Genomic DNA, 19,766 nt, shown 5'->3' with positions numbered 1-19,766 from the left:
GGACAAGCAGTAGACTCTCCAGTCCTGGCTCTGCCGCCGACTAGCTCTGTGCTTTCCTTAGTGCATTCACCTCTCAGGGCCTTAGTTTCCTCATTTCATATTGGGGGTTTCTGAGTGAAGAAGGGAAGAGGTTGGGCTGACCTTTCTATTCTAATGACATTCTGTCTAGTGATCATCATCACTAGGTGGATCTATCTAGAAACCCGGCAGGTAAGAATTCATTTCTCACAGTGCATCAGCAGCAGGAGGCATTAATATTGACAGCCCCATATTGCATTTGCAGTTATTCAACTTTTTCACAACTATTACTTTAGTTGATCCTTAGAACAGCCGATACACAGCAGGGATTGTTATTCTTTTTTCAGACATGAAAACCAAGTTTCAGATATTGGTCCAGTCACCCAGCTGTTAAGTGACAGAACTAGGCTTGAACTCTGGCCTTCCCATGAAGAGTCCCATGTGAATTTAATGACACAGTGTTTCCTTTCTGAAACCCCAGCAGGGAGTAATTCTGCTTCAGCCTCCATTGCTGCCAGACAATAACTCTAGGGAAAGTGCTACTCATTAGTTTTCTAAAGGAAAAACACAATGTTAACTCAGACAACATAGTAATTTTATGGTTTGAATGAAAAAAAAGCTTTTGGCTCCTGTCAAATTCAATTTATATCACAAGAATAAATTGTATGTACTGGATGAAGGAAAAATAGAGAGAAAATGTCCTGTGTGGACGAGCTTAAATTATCTACCATTTGAATGAGTTCATTTTCCAGAGAGAATTTCATCAGGCTTTTTAATTATGAGCAAATTGTTCATCCAGAGTCAGTAATTTGCCAGTGACCTCTTCTTAACACTCCCATCTAAAGTGGCATAAATGACAATGGGACTTTCACATTAAAAATATGAAGGTCATGCAGTTACTGGGCCCTTCAGTTCAGTAACTGAGTCAGGGAAAAGAGGTGACTTGGGGACATAATGACATTTTTTCCAAATATTTCCCCTAAAACAAAGGCTAGAGATTTTTAAGAGGTCTTAAGTGTGGCAAAAATTAACACTGGGAATTGGTGACATCCAATAGCATGTATACACTGTATGGAAATATATAAAAATGTATATTTATATTTTATTAATGTGATATGTTATCAATGTGATGTTATTACAGAGGTTGATGGTAGCTGGACATGGGATGGAAGGAAGGGGAGATGGGAAAAGGGAGAGGGGAGCAAAAGAAAAGGAGAAAAATTGAAAGATATACAGCATAAATGATATGATAACTTCTATCTTTTATGTGTGCTTTTATAGAAGTGTGTACAAATCAAAATTTTAAGGGAACTGATACCACAGGAGATGTGCGATATTAATTTTTGCCAAAGGAAAGCATTTGAGAGCTCTGAAGAAATCCTGGCAGGGAGTGGTAGGAGGCGAAGCTGGAGACCTAGGCAGAGGCTGAGATGGAAGCCCCACTGAAGAATGTTAAGGATCCTAGACTTTCTCCTGAGGTCAAGGGAGAGCCAAGGGGGGTTGTAGATAGGAGAGTGACTGGCTCAAAATCTGTTTTAGGCATGTCATTGTCAGTGGTGTTGTAGTTGGACAGGGTGGGAGAGGAGGGAATGACCTAAGAGGGAATGAATTCCTACTCCAGGGCAGTGGTAATGGGATTGCTTGGAAGTATAGAATTCAGAAAATTTAGGTGCTACAACCATCATTATCGCCATGAGTGATACTTTACACATATACTATTACTATACTATTCCTACCACTGCTACTTAACTGCCACAATTTAATCAGCACTTACTGTGGGCCAGGCACTGTGTCAAGAACTATAGTTATGACAGTAACTGTGAAAAATAGGCACCTGGCTGCTGATTGCTGTACAGAGCATCAGGTGAGACATGAGAAGGTAACCCTGGCAAACAGAAGAATAAAACAGAAACTACCCTTTACAAGACGAGCAAGCCTTGCAAACCAAACCAGCTAAACTCATATTATTTTAATACTAACACATTCAAACCCAAATGTCTCGAGAAAAGACGACAAACTCTTTTGACAGTAAACCCCACAGACTCTTGCATTCCCAAGGTAAGGTCTCTAACTCTTTCAGCAACTCACCTAGCTTACAAATGCTAATGATGCCCAGACACATTTATTAATTTATACCATGAAACCATGTCTTAACTCCAGCTACTAAGCCCATCACGAATCATTAGAGACATTCAAATGAAAACTATGAGATATCACTTCACATTCATTAGGATAGCTACTATAAAAAACAAACAAACAGACACACACAGAGAAAATAACAAGTGCTAGCAAGAATATGGAGAGCATTTGTGCACTGTTGGTGGGAATGTAAACTGAGGCAACCACTGTTTGGTATACACATACAATGGAATATTAGCCTTAAAGAGGAAGGGAACCCTGTCACATGCTACACCATGAATGAACCTTGTGGACCTTATGCAAGTGAAATAAGCCAGTCATAAAAAGACAAATACTGTGTTTCTACTTTTATGAGGTATCTGGAGTACTCAAGTTTATAAAAACAGGGAGGAGAATGGTGGTTACCAGGGACCTTGTGGGTAGGAAGGGTGGAGAACTGTTGTTTAAGGGATAAAGAGTTTCAGTTGCAAGATGAAAACATTCTGGACATCTGTGCACAACAACATGAAAATATTGAACACTATTCAACTGAATACAGCATTTCAAAAGGGTACATATCGTTACATTTTCTCTGCTACAATTAAACATTTAAAGACAACAACAGAAGGAGAAACCAAGATGGTGGCATAGGTAAACACCTAAACTGCTGCCTCGCACAACAATTTCAAAACTACAACTAAAAGACAAAATGGATATCATCCAGAACCACAGGAAGGCTACAACTAGAAGGAAAGAGAAAAGCACACTGAGACTCACAGGAACTGCGGAAGGCAGAGGTACTGAGGCGCGTGTGTGGAGAGAACTGGCAACTGAGTACGCGGCTGGCTTTCTCAATCAGGAGGGAGACAAAAGCTCCCAACTGCTCTGAACTCCAGTTCCAGGCGAGACTCTGGGGACCCAGACTCATTTGGGGAGAAACTGGACTGTCTGGCAGGGGGCAAAACTCGAGGGTGGCTTTCTCTCAGAGGTGCTTGCAGCAATTACCACAGGACGTTGAGACCCAGGGGCCTCTAAGGGCAGGGCTGACAGGAAGCCATTGCTGTCTGCTCCGCACTGAGACTTCGCCCCATCCAATCTGAGTGCAAAGGCTTTTGCAAGTCTTGTCTCATAAGGGTATCTCCAGCACAGAAGTTCTCCCAGCATAGACACAGCTGATCCTCACAGCCAACTGGCCTGGAGGTCAATTCCTCCCAGTGATACCTACAACAATCAAGGCTTAACTACAGTAAGACTGTGCACACAGCCCACAAAGGGGTGCAGCAAAAGTGTCCACCTCAGGTAACTGGGAAAGCTGAGCCACTGAGCCCTATAGGATGCCTAGCACACAAAGCCACTCTATCAACTCAGGGAAGCAGTCAAAATGTGGAGACAAAGAAACAAGTCACAAATGAAAGAAATGGAGGAAAGCAAACAACTGGATATAGAGTTCAAAACCATGGTTATAAGGTTTTTCAAGAATTTTCTAGAAAAGGCTGATAAATTTAGCAAGACCCTTGAGGATATGAAAAAGGACCAACTAGAAATTAAACATACACTGACTGAAATAAAAAAATAATATACAGAGATCCAACAGCAGACTAGAGGATCGCAAGAATCAAGTCAAAGATTTGAAATACAAATAAGTAAAAAACACCCAACTGGAAAAGCAAAAAGGAAAAAGAATCCAAAAATATGAAGATAGTGTAAGGAGCCTCTGGGACAACTTCAAGCGTACCAACATCAGAATTATGGGGATGCCAGAAGAAGAGAGAGAGCAAGATACTGAAAACCTATTGGAAGAAATAATGACGGAAAACTTCCCCCACCTGGTGAAAGAAATAGACTTACAAGTCCAGGAAGCACACAGAACCCCAAACAAGAGGAATCCAAAGAGGACCACACCAAGACACATCATAATTAAAATGCCAAGAGCAAGAGACAAAAAGAGAATATTAAAAGCAGCAAGAGAAAAACAGTTAGTTACCTACAAGGGAGCACCCATATCATTGTCAGCTGATTTCTCAACAGAAACTATGCAGGCCAGATGGGAGTGGCAGGAAATATTCAAAGTGATGAATAGCAAGAACCTACAACCAAGATTAATCTACCCAGCAAAGCTATCATTCAGAATTGAAGGTCAGATAAAGAGCTTCACAGACAAGAAAAAGCTAAAGGAGTTAATCCCACCAAACCAGTATATGAAATGCTGAAAGGTATTCTTTAAGAAGAGGAAGAAGAAGAAAAAGGTAAAGACAAAAACTATGAACAACAAATACATATCTATCAACAAGTGAATCTAAAAATCAAGTGAATTAAAAATCTGATGAACAGAATAAACTGGTGAATATAATAGAATCAGGGGCATAGAAAGGGAGTGGACTGACAATTCTTGGGGGGAAAGGGGTGTAGGGGGTGCAGGAAGAGACTAGACAAAAATGGTACACCTATGGATGAGTACAGTGGGGGGGGGGGGGTAAAGGGCAGAGGGTGGGGTGGGAACTGGGTGGAGGGGAGCTATGGGGGGAAAAAAGAGGAACAATTGTAATAATCTGAACAATAAAAATTTATTTAAAAAACCAAAAACAAAACAAAAAGACAACCCTCTATGCCTCCTTTTCTTTTTAATGGGTATGGTGGGAGGGGTAAATTGGATTAGACATTGACATGTTTTAACATATTTTTATTAATCTGAAAGAGAGAGAGAGAGGTAGAGGGAGAGAAACATCAATGATGAGAGAGAAACATTGATGGCTGCCTCCCACATGCCCTCCACCTGGGATACTCAATGACCCAAAGAATGTTGAATATATAAGCTTCTCAAGTTCTTATAACTAGCCCTGACCGGTTTGGCTCAATGGATAGAGCGTCGGCCTGCGGACTGAAGGGTCCTGGGTTCAATTCCGGTCAAGGGCATGTACCTGGGTTGCAGGCACATCCCCAGTGGGAGGTGTGCAGGAGGCAGCTGATCGATGTTTCTCTCTCATCGATGTTTCTAACTATCTATCCTCTCCCTTTCCTCTCTGTAAGAAATCAATAAAATATATTTTAAAAAAAAAGTTCTTATAACTAAATAGATCACAAAAGAAAATCTGTTATAAATATTACAACAAGTTCAACTTTCTTTCAAGACAGTTTTGAATTCCATACCCATGAATATTGAGAAAGCGGAAACTGCAAATGGGTATCCACGCAATGCGGTGTTAACATTCACTGCTCATTCTCTCTCCTGCTTCAGTGGTGGAAAAGATTAATATGTCATTTGGTTAATACAAAGTGTAATTTATTTCCAGAGTGGTGTGTTTCCTTTGCAGCATCAAATCTGGCAGCTCTAAGCAAGTGCTGTTCTGTCAACTGGAATAATGTCGTTAATGAACTTGTCTGAAACATCTAATGCATAGTCTGCTTCACAACGTGCAACCCTACTGCTGAGACCCTCATCGACCTACTGACTTCCACATTAAAAAAAAAATATGACAAAGAAGAATGCATTCCAGGGTCTTGACCTCGATAAAGTGCCAACCAGCCACTAGAATCTGCAAGATTTGTTTCAGTTTGCTCATGTCCGATCCTGCAATTATGCTATTTAACCCCTTGGGCATGCAGAAGGCAGAAATATTTCACCAATCCTGAAGTGGGGAAGTGTCAGACAATATTCTCCAGAACCATGAAATTCAATTTGCCTCCCCCAAAGAGAAGGACATTATTCTCATGGACTCCTAAATCCCTCTCCTTGGGGCCTTCATTTGGGTAATGTTTAGAGGCTCCAAAGCCAACATCTTGACCAGAAACTAGGCTTTGCCATCCTGCCATATTGCCCCAGTCCTTTAAGAGAATTTTATCCACCTAGCCATCATGCTTCCGAAAATCAACAAAGATAAGTCAAAAATATCTGCTCTGCCAATAGCACTAAGCCCAGCCCTCTGCTTCCATGTAGTTCACTCCTGAGCTGCTCTCGTTCTGAACTTTTTCCCAGCCAGTTACCCCTGGACCTCAAGATTTGCCTGTGGCTCCTGGAGTGTAAACTTTGTGTTGCTGTCTGATCTCTCCTAGTGGAACCTCAGGTTTACCTAAGGACTGTGTAAATGTGGGTTATCCAATTCGTTTAACAAAAACTTATTGAATACTTATATATGCCAGCAGTATTTTAGGTGAAAAGAATAACAAAGAACAGGGCAGGAAAAAATACATATTTATCTTTGGGATGGAGTAGATAACAAATGAGTAACTCCATTATATAAAGTGATGCTAACAAGAAAACCTGCAGCAGGAAAGTGGATGGGGTGGGTAACTCAACTGCAAACAGGGTCCTCAAAGAAGACCTCACTTTGGAAGTTGCATTTTAGCAAAGACATGAGTGAAGTGAAGGAGAAGGGTGCTAAGTTGAGCTGCCTCAGGTAAGAATAACCTGCCAGATGGAAGAGTCAGGGAGTGCATGTGTGTTAGAGTCAAGAGGCTCTACCACTTGCTAGTTTGGAGTGGATCAATATATCATTTGTCTTCTCTGAGCCTCGATGCTCTCAACTGTAAAACAGAGGCAACAGTGCCTTTCTCAAAAGATTTTTGAGGAGATTTCAATAAGATGCTATATATAAAAGACTTGTCATTTTGAATCAGCTCAATCAATGTTAAATAGATTATACATGTATATGTATGTAGACAGAGATGGGAAGATTGAAAAAAAGGATGTGATAAATTAGGGTAGGATTAGATAGGGTAAGATGAGATAGAAGAGGACCAGACAGGACCGGATGGTCACATGCATAGCTAGAAAGAAAACAGATATGCAGGCCCACAGACACTAGCCTCATTACTCACCCACCCTCAGCTGGGCACCTAGCTCCTGCATCCATCATTTAGGTAGATTTTTTATGTGTCCTAGACTTAGCTCCAACACTAAAAATTAGTATAACCTTAGGCAAGCCATTCAGAGTTTCCAGGTTTTATTTTCACCATTTAACGTGAGCAAGGTATCCTATCTAATAAAGAGGGAATATGCTAATTGACCATCACGCTGTTGCAAAGATGGCGGTGCCCACAGCCAATAAAGATGGAATATGCTAATTGACTGCCCTGCCATCAAAGATGGAGGTGCCCACAGCCAATAAGGAGGGAATATGCTAATTGACTGCCCCACCATCAAAGATGGCGGTGCCCACAGCCAATAAAGAGGGAATATGCTAATTGACTGCCCCACCTTCAAAGATGACGGAGCCCACAGCCACAAGATGGCGGCGCCCAGTCCCCTCAGCCCTCCAGCCGCCCAGGGCCACCCAAGGCTCAGGTAACCAGGGCTGGCTGAGGCTTGTGCTGCCAGCAGTGGCAGCAGCAGAGGTGTGATGGAGGCGTTGCCTTCCCCTGATCGCCGGGTCACCTCCCATCCCTGAGGGCTCCTGGACTGTGAGAGGGGGCTGGCCAAGCTGAGGGACGCCCCCTCCAATGCATTAATTTTCATGACCTGGTCTCTAGTACTAAATAATTGCTGTGCCTTCTCCAGCTCTATCACTGTAAGATCCAATAAGATCCTAAACTCATTTTGATGGGCTTTACCACATCTAAATAAAGGAGTTATAATTATTTATCAAAGGGATGCATGTTTTTCACCTCTTAAAAACAATGAGCTATTTAACATTTATTGAGCCCCAGCTATATTCATACCCTCCTTGTGGGATAATAGGAAGAATCAAAATAAAGAAACACACAACAGTGAAAACAGAAAAAAATATATATTTTTTAAACAGAAATATATGATCAAAGGCCTGAAAACATTAGGCACTTAAAATCTATGGCAATCTTTACCTCTTGTACTTGTAAAATTCAGCATTTAAAAATATCTTCTATATCAATTTTTGTTATTCCTACAAATATAAACTTACCTTCATTTAAAGCTTTAAATTTTATTCCAAACAATAAAAATTAATTCCATTTAATTCTAGTGTTATCCAATAAGCACAAAAACTTTTTGAATGAATATGTAAAATATGGAATTAATGAAAAAATATACAAGCCCAAATACCTTACATACATGAGATGACACTATAATTTATAAACTGGTGACCATTTATTCATTCATACATTTGGGAGAAATTATTGAGAGACTAACTTGTATCAGGTACTGTGTCTACATGCAGGGAATACAAATATGTCAAGGTCTGTGTCTTGGAAAAGCACAATTTAGTGCAAGAGACAGGAAAAAAATTGCTAGAGTACTGAATGATAAATGCATAAGCCATGTGAATACATGACACAGGTATACCATAACAGAGAGGTAGATTAATCACCTTTGGGCAATCAGAGACTTCAAAGCAGAAATACATTCAAGGAGTTTTAAAGAATGAATTTTTCAGGAAGACAATTTTTCAACAATGTGTATCATACTCATCACCAGAAAAATATTGATTAGTCATTATTTCAAGGTGATTGGGGTTAGAGGTAATTATTTTTCTCTCTGTCCTCTTTTTTTGGATCATGTCTAAATTATGTTTTATATCTGTAATCAGAAAGTGATGTAATATTAATACTGCAAAATGAACTATGTGTTGTTTATGGTACAGGTTCTTAATTTTTATAAAGCTAGGGCTAACTTTTCTCTAGTTGATCAAAAGTGACAGCAATCTGGAGATTAAACAAGATTAAAAAATGTAATCTTTAGTTTCATGGTAGAGATAATATAGTCAAGATTTACTTCCTAGAAAACTGTCCAGAAACAATTACAAGTTCCAATGAGCAACACCACTTGAAGAGTGGTCAGACTTTATGCATAGGTATAAGTCATTCCTGCCTCCATATCTCTCTCCTCCATTTCACACGGCTCATGCCCCTTACCTCTCTGGTCATCTCTGAATGCACCTGACCAATTGGTGCTGTCTCCTACACTTGCCCTTCCTTGATTGTCTGCCAAACTTCTTCACAATTCAAGACCTATCTTCTGACATTTCTTCACTGATGCCTTCTAATAGAAAGAAAGAAACCTAAGAAGATTTATCTATTAGTTTTCTTTCCAAAAAGAAAATCAAAGGGTCTGAAGAAAGGGCATATATAATTTTAAGGCCTCCTCAGCTTAGGCTCTTTAGACATGTTACTCCTGCAGTTCTGCCCCTGAAATATATTGTTATTCACCTCTTGTCTCACTCAATTTCAGTTATTGGTAAGATACACTCATCCACTGACTTGGTTTTATGGATCCCTTAGATAGCTAAACTCTTCATGAATACAGAGGCATTGAGCAACTTTAGCCCAAGAATATTGATTCTGTGCAGTGATATTGATTCTATCATACTGACCAGAATCTTTGTCTGGCTAGAAAATAATTTAAAGTAATTTTAATTCATGCCTTGTTATTTAGGGCCTCAATAAAAGTGTAAAAACTGTAGTTATTATTCAATAAATACGATTTGTGAAACCAAGTGTTTTTGAGATGTATTCAATAAATTTTATTGAATTCTTACTATATGCCAGGTGTTATACTTCATGGAGCTAGTGCTCTAATATAGGAAACAGAGTAAGTACTTCTAAATTAAAAAGGTGATAAACTGCTAGATAAAGAACTGCCTCTGGCATGAAAAATGAACTCTGTGTATTCTAAAGAAACTCCTCAGAGTTTAATTCATAAATGCCATCTTGATAATACTAGTCACTATGCTACCAAGGTTCCCTTTAGGAGCACATTTCTTATTACTTTGTAATTATTTATATTTCTGTCTTTCCTATTACTGTGAGCTCCACAAGGACAGGAGTCATAGCTCATATCTTTTTGGGATTTAACATAAATTAATCATCCACCAATATGTCATAAAAGCAAATATACAATTATTATAAATCATCAAAATAATTTACAATAGTAGAATTGTGTTCCAGGCTCTACAAAATGTCCACAAACCTCTACAAATATTGGTTGAACATGTATCCTCAAAAGACTGTGAAAAAGCATACAACACACAAAAAATGAACAAACATTGACCTAAATTATCAGAGCTGAGTACAAAGAGGAGCTCTTTGGTCAATCCTCTTTGGACTTCCTGTTCCAAACAGGGATATGGCTACCTACAAAAACCTACATGAATATGCACAAGGGATGAAAAACACACACACACACACAAAAAAAAAGATAAATAGGGTGACTCTTCCTGTACCTAGGAATTCACATTAATTTCAAAATAAAGTAGAATTCAAAGTCTGAGTAGAATTTAAGGTTTGCATACATTCTGAAGATAAACTAGAGATTTAAAAATAGTTATGTTTTCATGGGATCATATTGAATCACACCTTCCAAAAAAAGGATGTGGAGGTTTGGAGGCAAGAAATAGGGAAGAGCCACACTATACTCTGCATTGAGATAATTCTATGAAAAAAGCTTAAGAATGATCCTCTGGTCATTCTTCATAGGGAGTCCAGAATAGGACCAAAATTAGAGGAGGATCTTGAGTGTAGTTTTGGACATGTTCATTTTGAGGTACTTTGGGGATATATAGCAGTTGAAAGCAAATTAACAATGGATTATAAGGATCTAGAATTCAGATAGATGTTCTTGGCTGTAAATATAAATTAATCTACTAGCTAAAAGCAGATAGCCATTGAAACTGTAACTATAAATGAAATAACATGTAGAAAAACTATAACAAGAAAAGTGACAAGCCTAGGGCTGAGACTTGAGAGACCCAGCATGCTGGACAGAGAGGATTGGAATGTAGAAAATGAGTAGTCAAGGAGGCCGTAAGAAAACAGAGACTTCCATGTCAAAATAAAAAGGCAAGAGAGAGCGCATTTCATGGAGGAAGAAGCAAGCCAACAGTTTTGAGACTGCTGAGAATTTAAGTAGGCAAGGATTGTAAAACAGGCGTTGGGATAGTTGAGACTATCTGAAATGCAGCATAACATGGTGGGTATCCAATCTAAGCTCTACCACTTACCCCTTATGTGACCTCAGGCAAAACCATTAACCTCTGTATATCTCAATTTTTTTACCAATAAAATGGGAGCAATAATACTCCAGAGGGTGGCATTAAAGATAAAATGAGTTAATTGTGCAAATTACCTAAGACATTGTCTGTCACACAGTAAGAGCTATGTGTTAGTTATTGGTACTGTTATTTCTAAGGAGAATCTAGTTCTGAGAATGAGGTTGAATATAAATAGAAGAGAAGAAATAGTAATTTAAGATTTTTGAGAGGTGGAAGGGTTGGATGCAAATCATAAGTGAATGGATTAGCCTAAACTAGGAGTGCTATTAATGTCTCTCTTTAAAAAAAAAAAAAGGAAGGATGGGATACATGCAGATATACAAAGATCTGTAGTTTATATTGGTGAATAAAATAGTTCCATTCAGAAAACTTAAATATATTTTCTATTATACTAGTAAATGGGAGCTAATGCTATCTGCTGAAAGTATATAGAAGTGTTTAAGATAGTTACTATGGGGAGTAGATGGTGAGTTGACCAGAAAAACATAACATGATTGGCCTGAAATACCAAAAGCCTATTTGGTGAGACTGATGAACTTAACTTTATAAATAAATAAATCTGTGTCTAGTGGTAATTTTTATAGGACCATTAGAGGATCAGATGTAGGGATGGAATAAACAAATGATAGGGTTTGTGTGATACTTAGATAAAACATACAGAGCAGGAATATAAAGTCCCCTCTAAATTTGATGTTCTCTCATTTGAATGACTTAACATGTCTTCTGAGATGAATGAGTTCAATAAGCTTGACCAGTTTCCATGGTCGTAGAAAAATCTAGGCCCAGACATTTCCTGAGGCCCTTAATAACATAATTGATAATGCTTCAATGAAACATCCTCAGAAACATAATAGAAACTTGTATGTCACTTAATTTTTTGGTTATCTTTTGTCATCACACTACAGAGTTTAATTCCTCCTTGGACAGTTTTCAAAACCATAAGTTAAAAGAGAAGAAATTTGATCTTGGTCCACTGAAGAAAATGATTCTGCACCCAGAATTAGATTCCTCGCTTTGCATAAATCCTATTTTGTAAGAGTGAATTAATTATCCATAAAAAGAAATGAGTAGCTTCAGTCCTGTTTTAAAGTTTGATATACCCTCACCAGCACTGGAAATTGAAAAGATTAATCTTGCAACAAATGGGACGTTGTCTTCAAGCCATAAAAGATGTTTTTAGAATGACTGAGTATCTCAAGGAGACACAAAAGAAAAAAGTGAGTGGAATGTCACAGCAAATTGGCACTTGCCCCATATTTTCTTGGGTCATGATCTTGCAGAAGGAAAGAATTTTTTTAATTTTTTAAATCAATCTTTATGTTCTAGAGGCTTAAAAGTTATCATGGTTCATTTCATTCAAAGACCTTCATAATCAGAGAATATAATAGGTATTTGTTGCATTTTTGCCATCAATAGTTCATTCACCCGGACTCATATTTGGGGATTCCATTCTCCATTAATAGACCACATGCTTCAGATGAAGCCTCCTGTGGTTTATCTCCTGTGAGAGTTTGGGCCAGTTACATAACTTCATTTTCCTCATTATAGTAAAATGATATTGATAATCCCTACACTCTAATAATTTTGAGATCATTAAATGAAATAATATAAATGGAAGAGTGCTCTGAAAACTCTTTAAAATTGTGTTGGTAATTATAATTAATGCTTTAAATTAATGAGGAAAGGACTCATTCTCTTCTTTTGTGTTGGATACAATTGATCATAATCTTTAACTTTCAAATTTATTATTTAATTTCAACAGTTGAAAAAATTGCATGACTGCCCTAGATGGTTTTGCTCAGTAGATAGAGCATCGGCCTGTGGACTGAAGGGTCCCAGGTTCAATTCCATTTAAGGGTGCATGCCTGGATTGAGGGCTCCATCCCCCATATGGGGCATACAGGAGGCAACAGATCAATGATTCTCTCTCATCATTAATGTTTCTATCTCTCTCTCCCTCTCCATTCCTCTCTGTAATCAATAAAAATATATATTTTTTAAATTGCATGACTAAGTCACCAACAGCATAGACATTGACACACACACAAAAGTAAAGGATGCATGATTGTTGAGTTGAATGAAAGCATGTATTAATCACATATTATCTTATATAATAAAAGCCTAATATGGAAATCAACCAAACGGCAGAGTGAATGGTGGAACAACCAGTCACTATGATGTGCACTGACCACCAGGGGGCAGACGCTCAGTGCCAGGCCAGCCAAGGCGGGTGCCAGCGGGGCCCCGCCGATCACCCCACTGCTCACCCTGCAGAGGGAAGCAACCGGGGATGGGGGCAGGGCCGGCTGGCGAGTGGGCTGGTGTTACCTGCCCATCGCCCCACCAGTTGCTTTCCATAGAGGGAGGCGACCAGTGGCCTCAGGGGGCAGGGCTGGCTAGAGGGAGGTGCCAGGCCAGCCAAGGCAGGTGCCAGCGGGGCCCCCTCGATTGCTCCACCAGTTGCCCCACAGATTGGCTCTGATCACCAGCCAGGCCTAGGGACCCTACCCATGCAAGAATTTTATGCATTGGTCCTCTAGTCTATATATATAAAAGCCTAAGTGACCATTATGGCAGAACAACCAGAACGACTAGTCATTGTTATGCACACTGACCACCTGGGGGCAGACGCTCAATACAGGAGCTGCCCCCTGGTGGTCAGTGCGCTCCCACAGGGGGAGTGCTGCTCAGCCAGAAGCCAGGCTCATGGCTGGCAAGCACAGCTGCCATGGCAGGAGCCTCTCCCGACTCCGTGGCAGCAGCAGGCGCAGCAGGGCCCAGATGAGCATGAGCGGCATGGCTCCTGACCCTTATTCAGGCTCCTCCCTGGCTGCTTGCCACTTGGTGCACTGCTACATCCCCCAAGGGGTCCTGGACTGCAAGAGGGATGTCCGACTGCAGCTTAGGCCCAATCCTGGTGCTGTTCTCTACAGAAGGCAGTCAGTCTGAACAACTCAATGATGCAGGGAACTCAGGGTGAGCTTGCCTCTGCGCTTGACTCACCCACTCAATGGTATTCGCAGGACAGACCATGGAGGCCTGGCCTGTGCACATGCAGCAGCTGCTGAAGCTCAAGCAGCAGGCCGTGCAGCAGCAGAAGGCCATCCAGCCACAAGCTGCCAGGCAGATATCTGCTGAGGGGTCCCGGACTGTGAGAGGGTACAGGCTCGGCTGAGGGACTCCTCCCCGCCTTGAGTGCACAAATTTCATGCACCGGCCTCTAGTAGATTATAAAACACTAGGTGCTTTACATGTGTTACCTTCTTTCATCCTCAAAAGAATCCAATGAAATAGATATTCTTCTTACCATTTTAAAATTCAAAAAACTAGGCCTTAAAATAACCCAAAGTTCATTCCATAATCTTCTGGGTGAGCTAAATTTCAAACCTATGCACATTAATAAGAATATGAATTATAGAAATGTAAGAGCTAAACCTTTCTCCTTTTTATCATATGACCTGCAAATAACCATTGAGATTAATAAAGACCATTCTCAATATTGTGAGTGTGCCTAGACCTGTTGATTAGCCAGAAAAAGAACAATCATTTATCAGATTTTATGTCATTGAAAGTCTGATCATTCCAGACTGCACTGGAGGAGCTATTTCTGAGACAGCAGAGCAAATAAATGTAGGCATAGAAGCTCTGTCTAAAAAATCTAAAAGCTAGTCATGTCTTTTATCTAGCAGAGAAGAGTAGTAGTTAATCAATTTTAGCTAGAAGCTACAGGACCAAGGCTCACCAATAAAATAATGGTACCCATGGCAATAGAGCCAACAATGAAGCATAGGGTAGTAAAAGATAAGAAAGACATATTCAGATAACAGAACTGTAATTATAAATGACTTCTAGCCTCAGCAAAATTAATCTAGAAGCTCTTGATAAATGGTTAAGACTGAGCCCTAAATGACATTGACTATAAGTTATGCCTTTCTGGTACAAACTCTGAGAGAATTTCCCTGAAGTGAGTTAAAGCAAGATCTATTCCAATGATAATGCAAGAGATAAATAGAAATATGTCAAATGATTGATCATATGCTTGACCACAGGGTTGCTGACTATAATTTTTAAAAATTGAAAAGTAGTTTTTACAAAAAAATTGGTGCTAAACTAAATCATCTAAAAAGGAAAAAGAAAGGTCACAGAGAATAGGTCTCATGGGAAATGATTAATTAGTCTCTGAATTAATGTTTTAATTTTCCATGATGGCTGATCATCACCACCTTCTGATCATCCAATCCAATGTCCACCTTGCCACTAGCATTATTATTTTCAAACACAGAACCACTTTTAATATTTCAGAGTTCTCAATTTCTACAGGATAAAGCCCATCCTTCCTTGTATGTTATGTATTGTCCTTCTCCACCAGACTTTCATTTGCAGTGCTACTCCCTCATTCCTAAAACATTCCATACACTTGAAAAATATACCAGAGACCTGGTGCACGAAAATTTGTGCACTCGGTGGGGGGATCCCTCAGCTCGGCCTGCTCCCTCTCGCAGTCTGGGACCCCTCAGGGGATGTCCACCTGCCGGCTTAGGCCCACTCCCTGGGGGATCGGGCCTAAGCTGGCAGTCAGACATCTCTCTGGCAGCCCAGGAGCCCTCAGGAGATCTCTGACTGATGGCTTAGGGGCCCTGCCAATCACCCCACTGCTCGCCCTGCAGAGGGAAGCAACCGGGAATGGGGGCAGGGCCGGCTGGCGAGTGGGCTGGTGTTACCTGCCCATCGCCCCACCAGTTGCTTTCCCACAAGGAGCAGGCCTAAGCCACAGTTGGACAACCTTAGTGCTGCCGAGGAAGTGGAAGACACTCCCGCCACCACCGCTGTGCTTGCAGCTGTCAGCCCGGCTTGTGGATGAGCTGAGCTCCCCCTGTGGGAGTGCACTGATCACCAGCGGGCAGCTCCTGCATTGAGCATCTGCCCCCTGGTGGTCAGTGCGCATCATTGTGACTGGTCGTTGTGCAGTTAGGGTCAATTTGCATATTACCCTTTTATTATATAGGAAAGCATCTATTGCATGCTATTTCTGAGATGCTTTTCGCCTTCATGCTTTTTGGTGAATCCTAGTATCCCTCAAGACCTACCTCAAGTGTTGCTTCCTCCTAGAATGTATCTCCAGTTTTTGTAGGTAGGATACTGATGTCATCAGAAAACTCATCTGTATAGCAGTATCCCCCTCCAAATGGCAATAGAGACCATGAGTTATTAACCCTTGCATATACTGCAGGGCCTAATACATTATATTGTGAGGACCATTATGTTCTCAAGACCCTGGAACACAATACTAGGCAGAACATATCTTTGCTTAATTACATGGCAGTAAGAAAGAAAGGAAAGTATAAAATAAACAAGTATGTGCCAGATGATAATTGATATAAAGAAAAATAATAGAGGAAAAGAAGATTAAAGTGACAGGAGGGTAATGTCAGGAAAGATCTTCTGAAAAGCTGATATTTGGTATTTATGCAGAGATATTTCAACAGAGACAGTGGGAAAATAAGGCAGAGCATGCCAACATCTGCATGGTACCCAAAAAGGGGAGTACTTTAGGAGAGTTATTCAGTGTTCAGGAAAAAGAAAAGTTGGTTGGAGAAAACAAAACACATCCTAAGAAGGGCTGAAGGTCAACACTGGGGAATTAACATAGTATAGAAAGATTTTACTCTGGTGTCTGACCAACCCAAGTTGGTATCCTAGCAACACCGTCAGCTGTGTGTGTGTGTGTGTGTGTGTGTGTGTGTGTGTGTGTGTGTTGCAGATACTTCTGGGATTCTGAACCTCTGCTACTCAAACTCAGAGTACAAGTAGATCTGAATGTTATTTTCCTGTGTCCAGTACCACAGCTAATTCCACATGGTAGGCTCAAGGCTAGGGATAAGCTAGAGGATCAGAATCCCTATAGTCAAGGGTTTCTCAATAGTGGCACTAATGACGTTCAGAACAAGACAATTCTTTTTTTGTGGGAGGCTGTCCTGTGCCTTCAGGATACATAATAACAAAGATAGCTATGTATTTGGAGACATTTTCTTTTTTGATTATTTCATAACTGGGGTGAAATAGTAAGGACTGCTGACTTCTTTTCCTGTGCATTGGGAGATGTTTAGTGGCATTGCTGCCCTCTACCCAGTCTCCAAATATTGCCAAATGTCCCCTGGGGGGAAAAGACAAAACTGCCCCAAGTTAAGAAACACTTGGGAAGAGTGGAGAGAGAAGCAGTGGAAGCCATGGAGGCACAACCACACACAATTAAAGCAAATAGGCTTGTGGAGTCTAAAACAAATTTTCATTTGAGTTTCCATCTATGAGAGAGGTACAGATAACCAGAAATGTTCTCATAATCATGTTCTGAACCCTTGAAAAGCTTTAATCTAAGAGTCAGCTATGCCTATTTAACCAAACCAAACAAATAAAAATAATTTATTTATTATTTAGAAGGATTTTGAAAAACCAGTTTTGAAAAGATAACAGGCATTCATCAAATCTGTCTTTCTGACATACTACAATTAATCAAAATCATGTTGACTTGTAATAAAAGTTGTTTGTTTTTGTATTCCCTAAGGATTGGACTTTTTTAAGGTGTTGCTTTTATTTCTTCATCAGACAGCCTCTGTTGAGTGATTACAGGGTGTTTATATTTGAGTGCTCAATAGGAAGGTATAGTCTCTGGCCTTCAGGATACATAATAACAAAGATAGCTATGTACTTGGAGACATTTTGTTTTTTGATTAGTTCATGACTGGGGTGAAATAGTAAGGACTGCTGACGTCTTTTCCTGAATCTTGAATTAGAGATACCACAGAAGTGATAGAGAAGTTGGCAGATCCCATATACTAACCTAAAATGTATGAATAGACAGTGTCTAAGTTTTTTTGAAGTGTGTGTGTGTGTGTGTGTGCGTGTGTGTGTGTGTGTGTGTGTGTGTTTAGGGAAGACAGGATGAGAGCAATGACATTCTAGAATAAAAGCAGGTTGGGTGCCATATGATTTAATTCCTCTTTGCAGATATAAATCACTTATCAAAGTAGGTGATATCAACTGTCAAATCACAGAAAGAAAGTGAGGGTGGGTGGGTGAGTGGGAAGAAATTAACCAAAGAACTTATATGCATATATGCATAACCCACGGACATAGACAATAGTGTGATGAAGGCCTGGGGTAGGGGTGGCGGTAAAGGGGTGCAGGCTAGAAGGGGTCAATAGTGGGGAAAGGGGGACTCTGTAATACTTTCAACAATAAAGATTTTTAAGTCACTTATATCTTCAGTAAAATATTCACTCACAAAAATAGATCATGGAATATTTACAGAATATAAAATTTTTATATTTAATTTTTTTAAAAAAACAGAACCACCTACATTATCCAAACCACCTACTGATGAACCAATCAAAATAATAATTCAAAAGAAGCATAATAAATATTTTCAAGTGTATAAAGGAAGATATGGAGGGACATGAGCAGAACAAGAACAATGAACATTAGGAAAACTATAATAGTTGAAATAGAGTTCAAAAGATCGATTGAATAATAGAAGGGATACAGATAAAGAATTAATTAGTGGGCTTGATTATCAGGATGAAGAACTCTCCCAAAGGGCATCAGGAATAACAGAGATAGATCAATTTTTAAAAATTAGTCTCAGAAAAAAAAATAAAGAAAATACTTTTTAAATCATAACTGAGAATTTCACAGAATAACAAAAAACAATTTAAAATTTCTTACTAAGTACAGTGATATAAATGAGTTAAACTTACATCAAATGGCAGAGACTCTCAGATTGGCTAAAAAAGCAAAATCCAGAAATATATTAACTGTGTAAGATAATTTTAAAACAGAGTAATATGCAAAGTTGGAAAAGGGAAAGATACAAAAATATACAAAATATAAATAACCCAAACTAAATGTCATGGTTGCAATTTTATATGTCAAAATATAATTTAAGATAAAAAACATAACAGTCAAAAGAGATGTCATATACCAATAAAATGAGCAATAAGTTACTAGCAATTGTACTTTTTATATAAATTGTAATACTATTATGTTAATTTACATAAAGAAACAACTGACAGAAATATGTAGAGAAAAGATAAAATTGTAGTTGGAGTTTTTAACACAGAGTCACTTAGAATTTGATAGGTAGGCCAAAATATATATATATATTTGCAGCATCTAAAATTAAGCAAAGATTGATGTCTTGAATATATAAGAAATTTCAACATAGCAGAGTGAGGCAGGAAAGTTAAAGGGCAGTGACACAGGATCTAAATAGTTAATAATCACATAAGGAGAAACCTAAATAACTACATGTATAAAAAAGAGATGCCAAAACATTCTAGTAATCAGGGAAATGCTAATGTTTTACCTATAGTTCTCCATATTTCTTTGTAAAGCAATGAATTGTATGAATACAACTATACAGCTAGATAGTAAACCCTAATTGTACAGTGAATGTGAAAGAAAAATATATTTTAGTATGCTATGGCATGTGAAAATTTAAATATATTAAATATATACAATCTTCATAAATTTGTGCATAATTAAGGAGATAAATTCACTAGAGTAACTATCCATGTTGGGTAGAGATTAGGAGTAAACAGCTGGGATGGAGAATAGGATAATAAAGTAAAAGAAAAGGGCTCTGGCATTGACAAATGATTGTAACCCCATGAATGA

This window comes from Plecotus auritus, assembly GCF_963455305.1.
Source record: "Plecotus auritus genome assembly, chromosome: 9".
In the NCBI taxonomy this organism is placed as follows: domain Eukaryota; kingdom Metazoa; phylum Chordata; class Mammalia; order Chiroptera; family Vespertilionidae; genus Plecotus; species Plecotus auritus.
The sequence above is the reverse complement of the archived record's forward strand: the minus strand, read 5'-3'. Positions refer to the sequence as shown.